We start from the raw sequence: 16,994 nt of genomic DNA, 5'->3' as shown, positions 1-16,994 counted from the left end.
TGTTTCATTTGGGATAAATGTCTCTGTCTCCTTTGTGTCTGATTCTCTGTGTTAAGAAAGTCAGCTTTGTCTTCTGCTCTTGAAAGTAATGATTGTATGAAGAGGAGGTCCTGGAGTTCCCTGCAGTGCATTGTCCCCTGTTCATGAGATCCTGGGACTTCAGGAGAGTTTCCTATGTGTGGTGCTTAGAGTTTGCTCTTTTGTCTAAGTCACTTTTCTTTTCAGTGCAGTTGTCTGCCCTAACTTTCTGCCTATTGTGGGCTGTGCTTACTTTCTGTGGTGTAGTGAGACTCAGGTAGGCCAGCTCAGAGGGGTCATGCTCACTGGGGAACCTGGGAGTGGGTCAGTGGTGTTAGCACAATATGTGTTGGATCACTAGTCCTATGCCAGACCCCCTGAGATGCTGTGGTGGCTGGGATCTGTGCACTGGGGTGGCCCTTTATGTGAGGCTGGGTGCAGCACATGGTGATGGCTGGGCATTTCTGGGCCCAGTGTGCAAAGGTGGCTGGGTTATGCAGTTGGTCATGGCAGTGCAGCTGGGCCCTGCCTGGTGGCTGTGCACTACATGGCAGCAGGGTTAGACCTGCAACAGCTGTGTGTATCAGGCAGGTATGTAGGAGTTGCCTGCAGCTTTAACAAAATTTGCCCTCAGCCCAGAATCTAAACTAGCAGCCTTGGAGTGGGCAAGTCCTCAGGAGTAATTGTGGGCATGGTGTACTGCTATCAGGTTAGGCAGCAATTGTCTGTATAGCCCCACCTCCCACAGATGGCTGTGTTTTTGCTGGGGGTTAGAGGAAGAAAATGACACCTGTCAGCTCTCTTGTTTTCAAAGACGTTCTTCAACATAACTTGAAATCAGTATGAACAGATCTGTATCCATTTGCATGTGGTCTTATGTAAACTGTTTTTATGTTGCCTCTCTGTGCAGCTGCTGTGTCTTTAAGGGTTGCAACCCTGCTAGTACTTGCCCTTTAGCTAGTCCAGTGCTGAGTCAGTTTTTAAGGCTTCTGGCTCCAAGTCTCATTGGTTTTGCAAACTCATGGAATTCAGACCCTTTGGTTTTGAAAACCGAAAGTTATGGGGATTAGACTTCATCATGTGAACTCCTTGGTGTGAGGGCCTATTTCTCTGCCTTCTCTTTGTGTACAGCTCCATCCGTCCTATGGGCAGCCTCCCGCTGCTTTTCTGACTCTCCTATTGTTTCAGATGCTGCTGCTTCTATATATTTATTTGTGGAGTATGTGTTCTGCCAGTCTTCAGATTGCTCCCTGTTTTATTGACTTGGATACATTGATTGAGCTCAGTGTCCTTCTACTCCACCACCTTCTGAACTTCCTCCTCTGTACCATCTGTAGTGACTATGTACTTTTGATCCAAATGAAAAGGTTCCATTTTTTCTTGCTGATCAAAAATACTGTACAATGATAAATATTACTCTATTTCTTGATTATTTACAACTATTTCAGAATAAAACTCTTTGTCTTTTTGCAGGAAGGTTTCTAGGTGTTTCTAAGCTTCGGTGTTAATGTTAATATTTTAGGTAATTGTATCAAAGCAGGCATTTTATGTACATTAAAAAGTGAAGACAATTTATGATTTCATGAAAATCTAAGCTAAATTTAAAGACTGCTAATGATTATCTGGAACTAATACATAGTAGAAAGCATGTGGAAACATCTTTACTCTTTAGAAAGCACATATTAATTAAGGAACTTCTTTTTAAAAAGGAAATATTGAATGTAATGCAGCAAAATAGAGGCATTCTGCAAACCTGGAATAAAAATTGTAATAATTTATCTTATAAATAGACTTTTTCATAAAATATTTTATTTATTTATTCATTAGAGACACAGAGAAAGAGAGGCAGAGACATAGACAGAAGCATGCTCCATGCAGGAAGTCCGATGCAGGACTCGATCCCGAGTCTCCAGGATCACGTCCTGGGCTGAAGGCAGATGCTTAACCGCTGAGCCACCTAGGAGTCCTGATATTATAAATAGACTTTAAAAATTAAATTCTTATAAATCTGGGTGAAAAGCCACCATGACTTGAAAGAGAATACATCTTTAAGGAAGTGCCCTATTACTCTGATTTTTATCTAATTTTATAATAGTTTTATGGGGGGCAAATGTAAACCATTTAATTGAAACACAAGAAAAAACTCAAGTAATTCAGTTTTGCTCATTTTTATTGTGACTTACATCTTTAGGAATTGTATAATGGAACAAAGCCCATATGTCAAATGAATATAGACAGTAGTGGTATACAATTACAGGCATGCTTATGAAAGAAACCGATAAACAATGCTATAAATGTAAAATGTATATAAGTACTTGGGATGTCCAAAATGCTATACAGATTTATAGAATAAAGCTTATAGTTTCAAAAACCACTTTTGTTCACCAAAGGACATTATCAAGAAAGTGGAAAGACAACCACCAGAATGAGATGAAAAATTTACCAATCATATATATAAAGTTTTAATATCTAGAATATGTAAATAACACAATTCAACAACAAAAAGACAAACAACCCAATTAAAAATGGACAAGGAATTTGATTAGATGTTTCTCCAGAGAAGAGACACAAATGACCGATAAGCATACATAAAGAAGTTCATCATTATGAGTCATTAGGGAAATGCAAATGAAACCACTGAATATCTCTTCATACCCAATAAAATGGCTGTAATTAAAACAACAGCAACAACCAGATATAGCATGTCTTGGCAAAGATGTGAAGAAATTAGAAGGCTTGTACAATATTTTTGGGAATGTAAAGTCATTTGGCCTTTGTGGAAAACAATATAGAATTACTTTTATGTATATGCTTGTGAATTGAAAACACATGTTCACACAAAAATTGTACATGATTGTTATTACCACTATTATTCATAATTGCCAGAAAATGAAAGCAATCCAAATATCCATCAACTGATGGATGGATAAAGAAAATGTGGTCTATTCGGTTATAAAAAGGAATGAAATTTAGTACATGCTACAACATGGATGAACCTTGAAAATATTATAAGTGAGGGGGACCACACAAAGGGTCACATATTGTTTGATTTATCATATATGAAACATCTAGAATACGTAGAAACAGAAAGTAGATTGGTGATTGATGAAGGTCTGGGAGTAAGAATAAATGAGGAGTGATTATTTAATGAGTACAGGGTTTCTTTCTGGGGTGATGAAAATGCTTTTGAAATAGAGATTATGGTTGTATAAAATTGAGAATGTACTAAAAGTGACTGAATTGTACATTTAAAATGGTTAATGGTCAATTTTGTATTATGTAAATAGTACTGTAATACAAACATTGGGAAGAGTTCATGGGACTCCTTAAATTAGGTATAAGCATACTTTGGATTCATATTTTAGGTAAAACTCAATAACCTACACTGACTAGATACAAATAAAATAATGTTTTACTGGTAGAGCTTGTTGATTAAGTGTTTAGAAAACTTGAGTCCTGGATTCATCACTATTGAGCTGTGTGATCTAAGAAAAGTCACTTATCTTCTTTCTCTCTTTGTAGTTTTACCTGTTAGCCTGAAAAGAATTGTAAGGAGCAAATCATCTTCCCTTATGTGAGTGATTTTATGTATGTAGGGAAAGGGGCATTGTGCTTATCACTTGAAAGGATGAGTAATGTAAAAAGCTTCAGAGGCTAGTCCAGAAAATCAATCCAAGATATAGGAAATATAGAAAGCAGCCCTTTCAAGCATAGTGAAGGAAGAAGAGAGGCAAAAGATCATACCTGAACCTGTGTTTCTTTGTATGGGTACTTGGTGTGATTGCTATTAGCTTCCAATGGGAATAGAGAGCACCAAAACTGAAAGAAGAATGAAGTTTGGAGGGTTGATGCACAGAAATGGACTAACCATTCAAATCATCTAAGAAAATATTTTTGGGGCCTTGTTGAGGATTCCTTTAAAGATTACTTCTTCTGAATCTTCATTCACAGCACAAATTCTTTTGAGAGTTAAATGTTAGAATATCTTTTCTCCTTTGTCATTTCAAATGGCATTTTAATGAATTTTCTCAATATTCTTCACTTTGACCTGGCTTAGCCTGGAAAGTGAGGATGAAATCACCCCAAAAGGAATTTATTTATGCATGAGTTCAGCTATAAAGTGGATCACTTATTTTTACCCAACTGCTTTCCTCTCTTTTGTGGAATAATGTTTGAGATAGTGTTTGAAAATTTCTATAAATGTTGTATATGCACCCAGAGGCTATTTATAACATTGAGTGCATTTACGAATTAAAGAATAAACACCTCCTTTCTTTTGTTTTGAATATCTACAATCTCATTTCCTATTCAAAACTTGTGGAGCATTGTACTGTGCTTTCAAATAGCTTCTGGGTCCAGACTCAGAGGTGACTACATTTCAGTGGAGGATGATATGATTAAAGTGTATATTCAGGAGATGTGATCTTATAATCATTTTTTAATACAGAATCTCCAATGAAGTTAATAGGAGATGTGCACATGGACTGATTGCAGATTTTGACTCATTATATACTTTTTGAAGTGATTTAGGATTCTTTGAGATAAAAAGTGGTATATAAATATAATACTCACAAAACTTTTTATTATGGTATCCTTCAAACAAATTGCAGTCTAGACCATTTAGTAAAGATGGGCAATAAAACTTTCATTAAATAATAAGAGTAGGAGAAAGATGAAGCAAAATAAGGAAAGGAAATAGAAAGGACAGCCTTGAGCAACATTGTAAAAGAGGTGGAAATATATATATCTATATAACTGTAAATGGTTATTAGCATTATTAATGATACATTAGTTCTGTTGGGTTAGGAATTTATTTTGAAATTTCTAGTGCCAAATATTTATTTTCTATTTAGGTATATTGTGTGAAAAAAATATACAATTTAACCAAAGTAGTATGCTGAGTTATCCAAATTAGTTGATGAAAATATTTTTCTCTGCCTATATAAACCTAGAGAAAACAACAGTGTGGTTTTGCTAAGAAACTTTCCAAGTCTACTTCAAATTGAATTGCACTTTTAAAAATATTTATTTATTTGAGAGAAAGAGAAAGAGGAGGAGCAGAAGGAGAAGGTAGCCAGACTTCTTACCCAGCATGGAGCCCAATGTGGGGCTCTATCCTATGACCCTGAGATCATGACCCTAGCTGAAATCAAGAGTCAGACATTTAACTGAGCCATCAAGGCACCCCTGAATTGCACTTTCAAAGAAAAGTAGATATGCAGGGATATTTTCAAAGGATGAGATTAGTTTAGGCAAACTGGAAAGCATGGTAAATTCTATGCCAGATTTCTTTTTGATTTTTCAGAAAAAAAATTTGTAATGAAGCAAAGAAACTATGAGATTGGAGCATAATGAACCAAGGTAAAAAGGAAATGCATAATAAATAATAAATTTTTCAGAAGTAAAAATTAAGTAAACTAAAACTTTAAAACAAAACCAGCATAATTTACCCAAAGGATAGAAAACACTAATTCAAAGGAATACATGCACCCTGATGTGTTTTTTAAAAAGATTTTATTTATTTATTCATGAGAGACACAGAAAGAAAAGCAGAGACACAGGTAGAGGGAGAAGCAGGCTCCCTACAGGGAGCCCAATGTGGGCCTCCATCCTGGAACTCCAGGATCACATCATGCCCTAAGCCAAAGGCAGTCGTTCAATGGTTGAGCCATGCAGGTGTCCCCACCTTGATGTTTAGAGCGGCATTATCAACAGTAACCAAATTACAGAAAGAGCTCAAATGCCTATTAACTAATGGATGCATAAAAATATATGTGTTATATATACACAATGGAACATTACTTAGCCATAAAAGAATGAAATCTTGCCATTTGAGACAACATGGATGAAACTAAAGAGTATTATGCTAAGTGAAATAAGTCAGAGAAAGACAAATACCATATGATTTCATTCAAAAGTGGAATTTAGGAAACAAAACAAACACAAGGAGGAAAAAAAGAGGAAAACCAAGGAACAGACACTAGGTGGTAGAGAGCAAACTAATGGCTACTGAAGGAGGTGGGGGGATGGGTTGAGTGGGTCATGGGGATTAGGGAGGGCACTTGTGATGAGTGCCAGGTATTGTATGTAGGTAATGAATCACTAGGTTTTACATCTGGAACTAATATTATATGTTAATTAACTGGAATTTAAATAAAAACTTGGAAAGAAAGAAGATAAAAGGAATGAAAGGAAAAACATTCTTCAAGAAAGTACTTTACAGTTTTCCAATTAAATAATTTTTGCTTTTCTGATAAACAGAACATACTGAAGTAACATATTTACTATTATAAACTCATCCCATATACACTTTATTTTTTTAAAAGATTTTATTTATTTATTCATGAGAGACAGAGAGAGAGAGAGAGAAGCAGAAACATATAGGCAGAGGGAGAAGCAGGCTCCCTGCAGGGAGCCCGATGGGGGCCTCCAACCCAGAACCCCAGATTATGCCCTGAGCCAAAGACAGATGTTCAACTGCTGAGCCACCCAGGCATTCCCCCATATACACTTTAATTGTATGAATTATTTCACAATGAAAACAATTATGGTTCACATTTATTAACAAAATAGTGTTTCAAAAATAATTTTAGAAAGAAATTAATATGACATCATGTTAAATTTTCTTATTGCCAATGATTCCATTATTAGAAAGCAATGGAATATTGAGTAATTTTTTTTAAAGATTTTATTTATTTATTCATGAGAGACACAGAGAGAGAGAGAGAGAGAGAGAGAGAGAGGCAGAGACACAGGCAGAGGGAGAAGCAGGCTCCATGCAAGGAGCCTGATGTGGGACTCGATCCCGGGTCTCCAGGATCACACCCTGGGCTGCAGGTGGCACCAAACTGCTGTGCCACCGGGGCTGCCCAGAATATTGAGTAATTTTTTTTTTTTTTATTGGTGTTCAATTTACTAACATACAGAATAACACCCAGTGCCCGTCACCCATTCACTCCCACCCCCCGCCCTCCTCCCCTTCTACCACCCCTAGTTCGTTTCCCAGAGTTAGCAGTCTTTACGTTCTGTCTCCCTTTCTGATATTTCCCACACATTTCTTCCCCCTTTCCTTATATTCCCTTTCACTATTATTTATATTCCCCAAATGAATGAGAACATATAATGTTTGTCCTTCTCCGACTGACTTACTTCACTCAGCATAATACCCTCCAGTTCCATCCACGTTGAAGCAAATGGTGGGTATTTGTCATTTCTAATAGCTGAGTAATATTCCATTGTATACATAAACCACATCTTCTTTATCCATTCATCTTTCGTTGGACACCGAGGCTCCTTCCACAGTTTGGCTATCGTGGCCATTGCTGCTAGAAACATCGGGGTGCAGGTGTCCCGGCGTTTCATTGCATTTGTATCTTTGGGGTAAATCCCCAACAGTGCAATTGCTGGGTGGTAGGGCAGGTCTATTTTTAACTGTTTGAGGAACCTCCACACAGTTTTCCAGAGTGGCTGCACCAGTTCACAGTCCCACCAACAGTGTAAGAGGGTTCCCTTTTCTCCGCATCCTCTCCAACATTTGTTGTTTCCTGCCTTGTTAATTTTCCCCATTCTCACTGGTGTGAGGTGGTATCTCATTGTAGTTTTCATTTGTATTTCCCTGATGGCAAGCGATGCAGAGCATTTTCTCATATGCATGTTGGCCATGTCTATGTCTTCCTCTGTGAGATTTCTCTTCATGTCTTTTGCCCATTTCATGATTGGATTGTTTGTTTCTTTGGTGTTGAGTTTAAGAAGTTCTTTATAGATCTTGGAAACTAGCCCTTTATCTGATATGTCATTTGCAAATATCTTCTCCCATTCTGTAGGTTGTCTTTGAGTTTTGTTGACTGTATCCTTTGCTGTGCAAAAGCTTCTTATCTTGATGAAGTCCCAATAGTTCATTTTTGCTTTTGTTTCTTTTGCCTTCGTGGATGTATCTTGCAAGAAGTTACTATGGCCGAGTTTAAAAAGGGTGTTGCCTGTGTTCTTCTCTAGGATTTTGATGGAATCTTGTCTCACATTTAGATCTTTCATCCATTTTGAGTTTATCTTTGTGTATGGTGAAAGAGAGTGGTCTAGTTTCATTCTTCTGCATGTGGATGTCCAATTTTCCCAGCACCATTTATTGAAGAGACTGTCTTTCTTCCAATGGATAGTCTTTCCTCCTTTATCGAATATTAGTTGCCCATAAAGTTCAGGGTCCACTTCTGGATTCTCTATTCTGTTCCACTGATCTATGTGTCTGTTTTTCTGCCAGTACCACACTGTCTTGATGACCACAGCTTTGTAGTACAACCTGAAATCTGGCATTGTGATGCCCCCAGATATGGTTTTCTTTTTTAAAATTCCCCTGGCTATTCGGGGTCTTTTCTGATTCCACACAAATCTTAAAATAATTTGTTCTAACTCTCTGAAGAAAGTCCATGGTATTTTGATAGGGATTGCATTAAACGTGTATATTGCCCTGGGTAACATTGACATTTTCACAATATTAATTCTGCCAATCCATGAGCATGGAATATTTTTCCATCTCTTTGTGTCTTCCTCAATTTCTTTTAGAAGTGTTCTATAGTTTTGAGGGTATAGATCCTTTACATCTTTGGTGAGGTTTATTCCTAGGTATCTTATGCTTTTGGGTGCAATTGTAAATGGGATTGACTCCTTAATTTCTCTTTCTTCAGTCTCATTGTTAGTGTATAGAAATGCCACTGACTTCTGGGCATTGATTTTGTATCCTGCCACGCTACCGAATTGCTGTATGAGTTCTAGCAATCTTGGGGTGGAGACTTTTGGGTTTTCTATGTAGAGTATCATGTCATCGGCGAAGAGGGAGAGTTTGACTTCTTCTTTGCCAATTTGAATGCCTTTAATGTCTTTTTGTTGTCTGATTGCCGAGGCTAGGACTTCCAGTACTATGTTGAACAGCAGTGGTGAGAGTGGACATCCCTGTCTTGTTCCTGATCTTAGGGGAAAGGCTCCTAGTGCTTCCCCATTGAGAATGATATTTGCTGTGGGCTTTTCATAGATGGCTTTTAAGATGTCGAGGAATGTTCCCTCTATCCCTACACTCTGAAGAGTTTTGATCAGGAATGGATGCTGTATTTTGTCAAATGCTTTCTCTGCATCCAATGAGAGGATCATATGGTTCTTGGTTTTTCTCTTGCTGATATGATGAATCACATTGATTGTTTTACGGGTGTTGAACCAGCCTTGTGTCCCAGGGATAAATCCTACTTGGTCATGGTGAATAATTTTCTTAATGTACTGTTGGATCCTATTGGCCAGTATCTTGTTGAGAATTTTTGCATCCATGTTCATCAGGGATATTGGTCTGTAATTCTCCTTTTTGGCGGGGTCTTTGTCTGGCTTTGGAATTAAGGTGATGCTGGCTTCATAGAACGAATTTGGAAGTACTCCATCTCTTTCTATCTTTCCAAACAGCTTTAGGAGAATAGGTATGGTTTCTTCTTTAAACGTTTGATAAAATTCCCCTGGGAAGCCATCTGGCCCTGGACTCTTGTGTCTTGGGAGGTTTTTGATGACTGCTTCAATTTCCTCCCTGGTTATTGGTCTGTTCAGGTTTTCTATTTCTTCCTGTTCCAGTTTTGGTAGTTTGTGGCTTTCCAGGAATGCGTCCATTTCTTCCAGATTGCCTAATTTATTGGCGTATAGCTGTTCATAATATGTTTTTAAAATCGTTTGTATTTCCTTGGTGTTGGTAGTGATCTCTCCTTTCTCATTCATGATTTTATTAATTTGAGTCTTCTCTCTCTTCTTTTTAATAAGGCTGGCTAATGGTTTATCTATCTTGTTAATTCTTTCAAAGAACCAACTCCTGGTTTTGTTGATCTGTTCCACAGTTCTTCTGGTCTCGATTTCGTTGAGTTCTGCTCGAATCTTTATTAACTCCCTTCTTCTCTTGGGTGTAGGATCTATTTGCTGTTTTTTCTCTAGCTCCTTTATGTGTAAGGTGAGCTTTTGTATTTGAGTTCTTTCCTGTTTTTGAATGGATGCTTGTATTGCGATGTATTTCCCCCTTAGGACTGCTTTTGCTGCATCCCAAAGATTTTGAACGGTTGTATCTTCATTCTCATTAGTTTCCATGAATCTTTTTAATTCTTCCTTAATTTCCTGGTTGACCCTTTTATCTTTTAGCAGGATGGTCCTTAACCTCCACGTGTTTGAGGTCCTTCCAAACTTCTTGTTGTGATTTAGTTCTAATTTCAAGGCATTATGGTCTGAGAATATGCAGGGGACAATCCCAATCTTTTGGTATCGGTTCAGACCCGATTTGTGACCCAATATGTGGTCTATTCTGGAGAAAGTTCCATGTGCGCTTGAGAAGAATGTGTATTCAGTTGAGTTTGGATGTAAAGTTCTGTAGATATCTGTGAAATCCATCTGGTCCAGTGTATCATTTAAAGCTCTCGTTTCTTTGGAGATGTTTTGCTTAGAAGACCTATCGAGTATAGAAAGAGCTAGATTGAAGTCACCAAGTATAAGTGTATTATTATCTAAGTATTTCTTCACTTTGGTTAATAATTGATTTATATATTTGGCAGCTCCCACATTCGGAGCATATATATTGAGGATTGTTAAGTCCTCTTGTTGAATAGATCCTTTAAGTATGATATAGTGTCCCTCTTCATCTCTCACTACAGTCTTTGGGGTAAATTTTAGTTTATCTGATATAAGGATGGCTACCCCTGCTTTCTTTTGAGGACCATTCGAATGGTAAATGGTTCTCCAACCTTTTATTTTCAGGCTGTAGGTGTCCTTCTGTCTAAAATGGGTCTCTTGTAGACAGCAAATAGATGGGTCCTGCTTTTTTATCCAGTCTGAAACCCTGCGCCTTTTGATGGGGTCATTAAGCCCGTTCACATTCAGAGTTACTATTGAGAGATATGAGTTTAGTGTCATCATGATATCTATTCAGTCTTTGTTTTTGTGGACTATTTCACTGAACTTCTTCTTAAAGGGGAATTTTAAGAGTCCCCCTTAAAATTTCTTGCAGAGCTGGTTTGGAGGTCACATATTCTTTTAGTTGCTGCCTGTCTTGGAAGCTCTTTATCTCTCCTTCCATTTTGAATGAGAGCCTTGCTGGATAAAGTATTCTTGGTTGCATGTTCTTCTCCTTTAGGACCCTGAATATATCCTGCCAGCCCTTTCTGGCCTGCCAGGTCTCTGTGGAGAGGTCTGCTGTTACCCTAATACTCCTCCCCATAAAAGTCAGGGATTTCTTGTCTCTTGCTGCTTTAAGGATCTTCTCCTTATCTTTGGAATTTGCAAGCTTCACAATTAAATGTCGAGGTGTTGAACGGTTTTTATTGATTTTAGGGGGGGATCTCTCTATTTCCTGGATCTGAATGCCTGTTTCCCTTCCCAGATTAGGAAAGTTTTCAGCTAGAATTTGTTCAAATACATATTCTGGCCCTCTGTCCCTTTCGGCGCCCTCGGGAACCCCAATTAAACGTAGGTTTTTCTTCCTCAGGCTGTCGTTTATTTCCCTTAATCTATCTTCATGGTCTTTTAATTGTTTGTCTCTTTTTTCCTCAGTTTCCCTCTTTGCTATCAACTTGTCTTCTAGGTCACTCACTCGTTCTTCCACCTCGTTAACCCTCGTCGTTAGGACTTCTAGTTTGGATTGCATCTCATTCAATTGATTTTTAATTTCTGCCTGATTAGCTCTAAATTCTGCAGTCATGAAGTCTCTTGAGTCCTTTATACTTTTTTCTAGAGCCACCAGTAGCTGTATAATAGTGCTTCTGAATTGGCTTTCTGACATTGAATTGTAATCCAGATTTTGTAACTCTGTGGGAGAGAGGACTGTTTCTGATTCTTTCTTTTGAGGTGAGGTTTTCCTTCTAGTCATTTTGCTCAGTGCAGAGTGGCCAAAAGCAAATTGTATTGGGAAAAAGAGAAAAAGAGAGGAGAGAAAGAAGGAAAGAAAAGAGAAAGAGAAAAAAAAGGGAAGAAAAAGAAAAAAAAACGAAAAAAAAAAAAGAAGAAGAAAAAGAGAAAGAAAAAGAAAGGAGAAAAAAAGGGGGTGGGGGAAGGAAACAAATCAAAAAGCAAAACAAAACAAAAACAAAAACAAAAACAAACAAACAAAAAAAGAACCACCGGGGAGTATCTTCTGATTCTGTGTACTTTAAGTCCCTTGGCTTCTCCTGGAAGTTGTCAGTCTAGCTGGTGTTCTGGGGGAGGGGCCTGCTGTGCTGATTTTCAGGTGTTAGCAGTTGGGGGAGCTGCTGTGCCCCTGCCTGGTGCAGGGCTCGGTGGGGGTTGTTTGCCCCGTGAGGCCGCAGGAGGAACAGCCCCAGTGGCGGGGCAGCTCTGGAAACCTGGATTCAGCTCCGGCAGGAACTCCTTCTGCAGGGCCTGGAGGCTCCGGGGCGGGGCCGCTGCTCTGCTCAGCTGGGGCAGGAGCGTCCTTGCTGTCCTGGGCCCTCCCGGCCTCTGCCTGTCCCGGGGGAGGAGGGATCCTGGGCTGTGTCCCGGCGCCCTGTGCTCCGGAGCCTGCGCTGGTGGATTCGCGCTCCCGGGCCGCGCAGCCCCCTCCGCGGAGCCGCCGCCCGAGCCCCTCCGAGCTGCTCCTGGAACCGCGCAGGCCCCTCCGCACGGAGCCTCTTCCTCTGCCCGAGCCCCTCCGAGCTGCTCCCGGGGCCGCGCAGCCCCCTCCGCGGAGCCGCCGCCCGAGCCCCCCGAGCTGCTCCGGGTCCCGTCGTGCGCGCTGCAGCCCTTAGGGAGCTCGGCGCACTCTCCTGGGCGCGCAGTTGCTGTTACTGTCCCGGGGAGCCCGAGGGCATCCCCGCCCTCCTGGGTCCTGCTCCAACTCCCTGCGAGCCCCTTTCCCCCCGGAAGGTCGGTGCAGCTCCTGCGTCTCCGGGACGGGGCTCTCCTGTCCTGGGGACACTCGCCCCGGCCTCAGCCCGGCTCCTCGCGGGCCCCTCCCCCTTGGAGGCCTTTGTTCCTTTATTTCTTTTTCCCCGTCTTCCTACCTTGATAGATGCGCGAACTCTTCTCACTGTAGCATTCCAGCTGGTCTCTCTTTAAATCTCAGGCCGAATTCGTAGATTTTCAGGATAATTTGAAGGTTTTCTAGGTAGTTTGGTGGAGACAGGTGATTTGGAGACCCTACTCTTCCACCATCTTGCTCCTCCCCAATATTGAGTAATTTTTAACTCTGCTGCAATATACTCTAAATGAAGACATTTATTTATTTATTTATTTATTTATTTATTTATTTATTTAAAATATTTATTTATTTGAGACAGGGAGAGAGAGAGAGGGAAAGAATCTCAAGCAGAACCTCCCCTGAGCCTGGAGCCTGATGTGTGGCTGGATCTCACTACCCTGAAATCATGATCTGAGCCAAAATCAAAAGTCAGATGCTTAATCAACTGAGCCTTTCAGTTGCCCCAAGACACTTTTTAATTTAAATATGAACTTATTTAGACTGGATTTGTTATTGACTATTTAACAGGTTCAAAGTGTTTCTTTTTGTAAGGCTATAGACTATTTGCACTTTTACTCAGGGTCTCATTTTCTACATTTGTGGAGGTTGTATTAATGAGACTCCTTTTAGACTCAGATCTTCTGAAACAGTCTCTTTAAGATGTATTGGTGATTTAGTCTTATGGAAGATTATCATAAAGTAAAATCTTGTTAGTGCTGTGCTGTATTATTATTGTCTGTGATTGTGTTCTAATCACATTATACTATTGCTTTCATCAAATCAAACATGAGGAGAAGAAATACAAAATTAACACAGAAATGTGGCAGGCAGTGCATGAATCTTTAACAGCTGCTATCAAATCAGTTGAGCAATGTAAATTTCAGGCTACTAAGAGTTTACTAAAAGTACACAGAAAGAGAAGGAAAATATTTACCCTTCCTTTTGATATAGGTCATTTCATCTTGGTGACAAGATACCCCATATACATCATGTGATAATATTGAAGAAATAAAAGAGAGAAACATCATTAGCTAATTAGCTTACTTATGGCATAACATAGAACATACAGACTACTTGAGGCTTTGATGATCTTTGTGTTACTTGATTAGGGTTTAGACTTGCACTTGGAGCAAATGACAGAAGACCTTTTCTGAAATAGAAGTGGCACAAGAAAAGCAAAAGTACAATGGGATGTTACAGAGGTAAAACAGCCTAAGTCTAAGCTATGGCTGACGCTAGTGCTGCCTTCTCAACTTACCCAGTGCCTAAAATAATAACTTCCTACAGATAACACACACCTGGGTGTGCCCACTTGTGTGCACATGCATATGTGGACACACATACACAACACATACCTCTGCTTTGCCCAAGCCTTTAACCAGCTACTTGTGCTTTAGAACAGTTGCTTTGAAACATAAGCATCTGTCTACTTCTGTTGGAACAGGTCTATTTATAATTACAGAAGCATGGCCTTTGCTGGATGAAATATTCATGTACACTCTACTGCCAAACTGTACTTATGGCACGGTAAACTGCAAATATTAATAATATCATATTAAAGCCAATTTAGCAACATGGTTCATGCCAACTCAATAAGAAATGTCATTTTATTTTTTTATTTTTTTATAAATTTATTTTTTATTGGTGTTCAATTTGCCAACATATAGAATAAGACCCAGTGCTCATCCCATCAAGTGCCCCCCTCAGTGCCCGTCACCCAGAGTTAGGAGTCTCTCATGTTCTGTCTCTCTCCCTGATATTTCCCACTCATTTTTTCTCCTTTCCTCTTTATTCCCTTTCACTATTTTTTATATTCCCCAAATGAATGAGACCATATAATGTTTGTCCTTCTCCAATTGACTTATTTCACTCAGCATAATACCCTCCAGTTCCATCCACGTCGAAGCAAATGGTGGGTATTTGTAGTTTCTAATGGTTGAGTAATATTCCATTGTATACATAAACCACAGCTTCTTTATCCATTCATCTCTCGATGGATACCGAGGCTCCTTCCACAGTTTGGCTATTGTGGACATTGCTGCTAGAAACATCAGGGTGCAGGTGTCCCGGCGTTTCATTGCATCTGTATCTTTGGGGTAAATCCCCAGCAGTGCAATTGCTGGGTCATAGGGCAGATCTATTTTTAACTCTTTGAGGAACCTCCACACAGTTTTCCAGAGTGGCTGCACCAGTTCACATTCCCACCAACAGTGCAAGAGGGTTCCCCTTTCTCCACATCCTCTCCAACATTTGTGGTTTCCTGCCTTGTTAATTTTCCCCATTGTCATTGATGTGAGGTTGTATCTCATTGTGGTTTTGATTTGTATCTGCCTGATGGCAAGTGAGGAAGAGCATTTTCTCATGTGCTTGTTGGCCATGTCTGTCTTCCTCTGTGAGATTTCTGTTCATGTCTTTTGCCCATTTCATGATTGGATTGTTTGTCATTTTAAATATTGTTTAAAAGCACTAGTTTAACAACTTTTATAACATTGGGCCACCACAATGTATTATATACAGTACATTTGGAGACACTAAAATGGAAATAAAAAGAAGTCATATATTTCCCAAGTAATAACAAGGTATTAATAAGGGGTCTCCAGGGGTGCTTGGGTGGCTCAGTTGGATAAACGTCTGACTCTTGATTCGGTTCACGTCATGATGTCAGGGTTGTGAGATCCAGCTCCACATTAGGCTTTGGCTCAGCAGGAAGTCTGCTTGAGATTCTCTTCCTCTTCCTCTATCCCTCTTCCCACAGGTGCATGCTCTCTCTCTTTCTCTCTAAAATAAATCAATAATTTTTTTAAAAAAAGGTCTCCATTTCTGAGCAGTCCTAGAACATGCGGGTGATCTGATTCCTTTGAATTGGCTCCCAAGCCCTAGACTGCTTATTGCCTGGTACATCCTTACACTGTAGTGCCTTGCTGTCACGTAAACTACACAAAGAGAATAATGAATAATTTGACTGTACAAGGGTGGGGGAATAATGTATTTACCAAAGGATTAATGCCAAGACATGCTCTTCTCCCTATAAAATCCCTTAGTTTATTTCTCTTTCTTATTCAAAGGGATCAAATCAAAGTGTGTATGTGTACTGAAAGTGTAAAAATACATTATGACCCAGAGTTAAGTGTGGAATTTTGGACTATCTGATGCAGTTCTTAGGGATACTTTACCACCTTTTTCTTAATGCATTGTTCCGTCTCCCACTGTCACTTAATTCCTTTCCTTTTCCTTTTATTTTCTTCCCTGGGAGGCATTCAAGGCTAGAGAATACAGAAATATCTATTGGGCATTAAGGATTTATAAAGAAATTGTAACTTTAAGGCTGCAGTTTGAGTTTTGAATGTGGATAGTAAAATATTTTTTATCATTTTTTTTCATTAAAATATACTTTTAGTATATTATTTGTGATCCAAATATTATAGTTTGAAAGGTTACTTATTTATCTTGTCTCATTTATGGAAACTATGGCTAAGTACCATTTGCTGACTTAGTTATCTCATGACACTCTAGGGTGAAAATAAAATGAATAGCAAACACATTTTTTTGGAAAAAAATTAAAATTTGTCTTAACAAAACCCAAATAAAAATGTTATAATATGGAATGTAGTACCAGATGGTCTTTAATATATAGCAGATTGATATAGAAATGTTTTGAGCCAATTGCAAGTATGAGAATTATTGTGTTTCAGTATTGACTCAACAGCTTAGGAGCTACTTACAGAAACTGTAGAGTTTTAATCAATATAGTGAAATATTCCACTATACAATTCAAATATTATGTCTTTCAACAAGAATCATATGTAACGCTGCCTTAAATCAGTAAAAGCAAAAGTGAATTGACCTCTTCTACCCTGGCACTAATGTGGAAAGACAATGTGATGGAAAAAGAGATATCATGACTTCGTGAATATAATAGCACACCATTTCTTGTAATAAAAAAAGAAAACACAGAAATAGAGTAGGCATTTATAATTTTTACCGCATAATTAAACATTTACTATATTCTGAATGGAAAACA

The sequence above is a fragment of the Canis aureus genome, chromosome X (genome assembly GCF_053574225.1).
Source record: "Canis aureus isolate CA01 chromosome X, VMU_Caureus_v.1.0, whole genome shotgun sequence".
Classification (NCBI taxonomy): domain Eukaryota; kingdom Metazoa; phylum Chordata; class Mammalia; order Carnivora; family Canidae; genus Canis; species Canis aureus.
Note: the sequence above shows the minus strand (reverse complement) of the source record.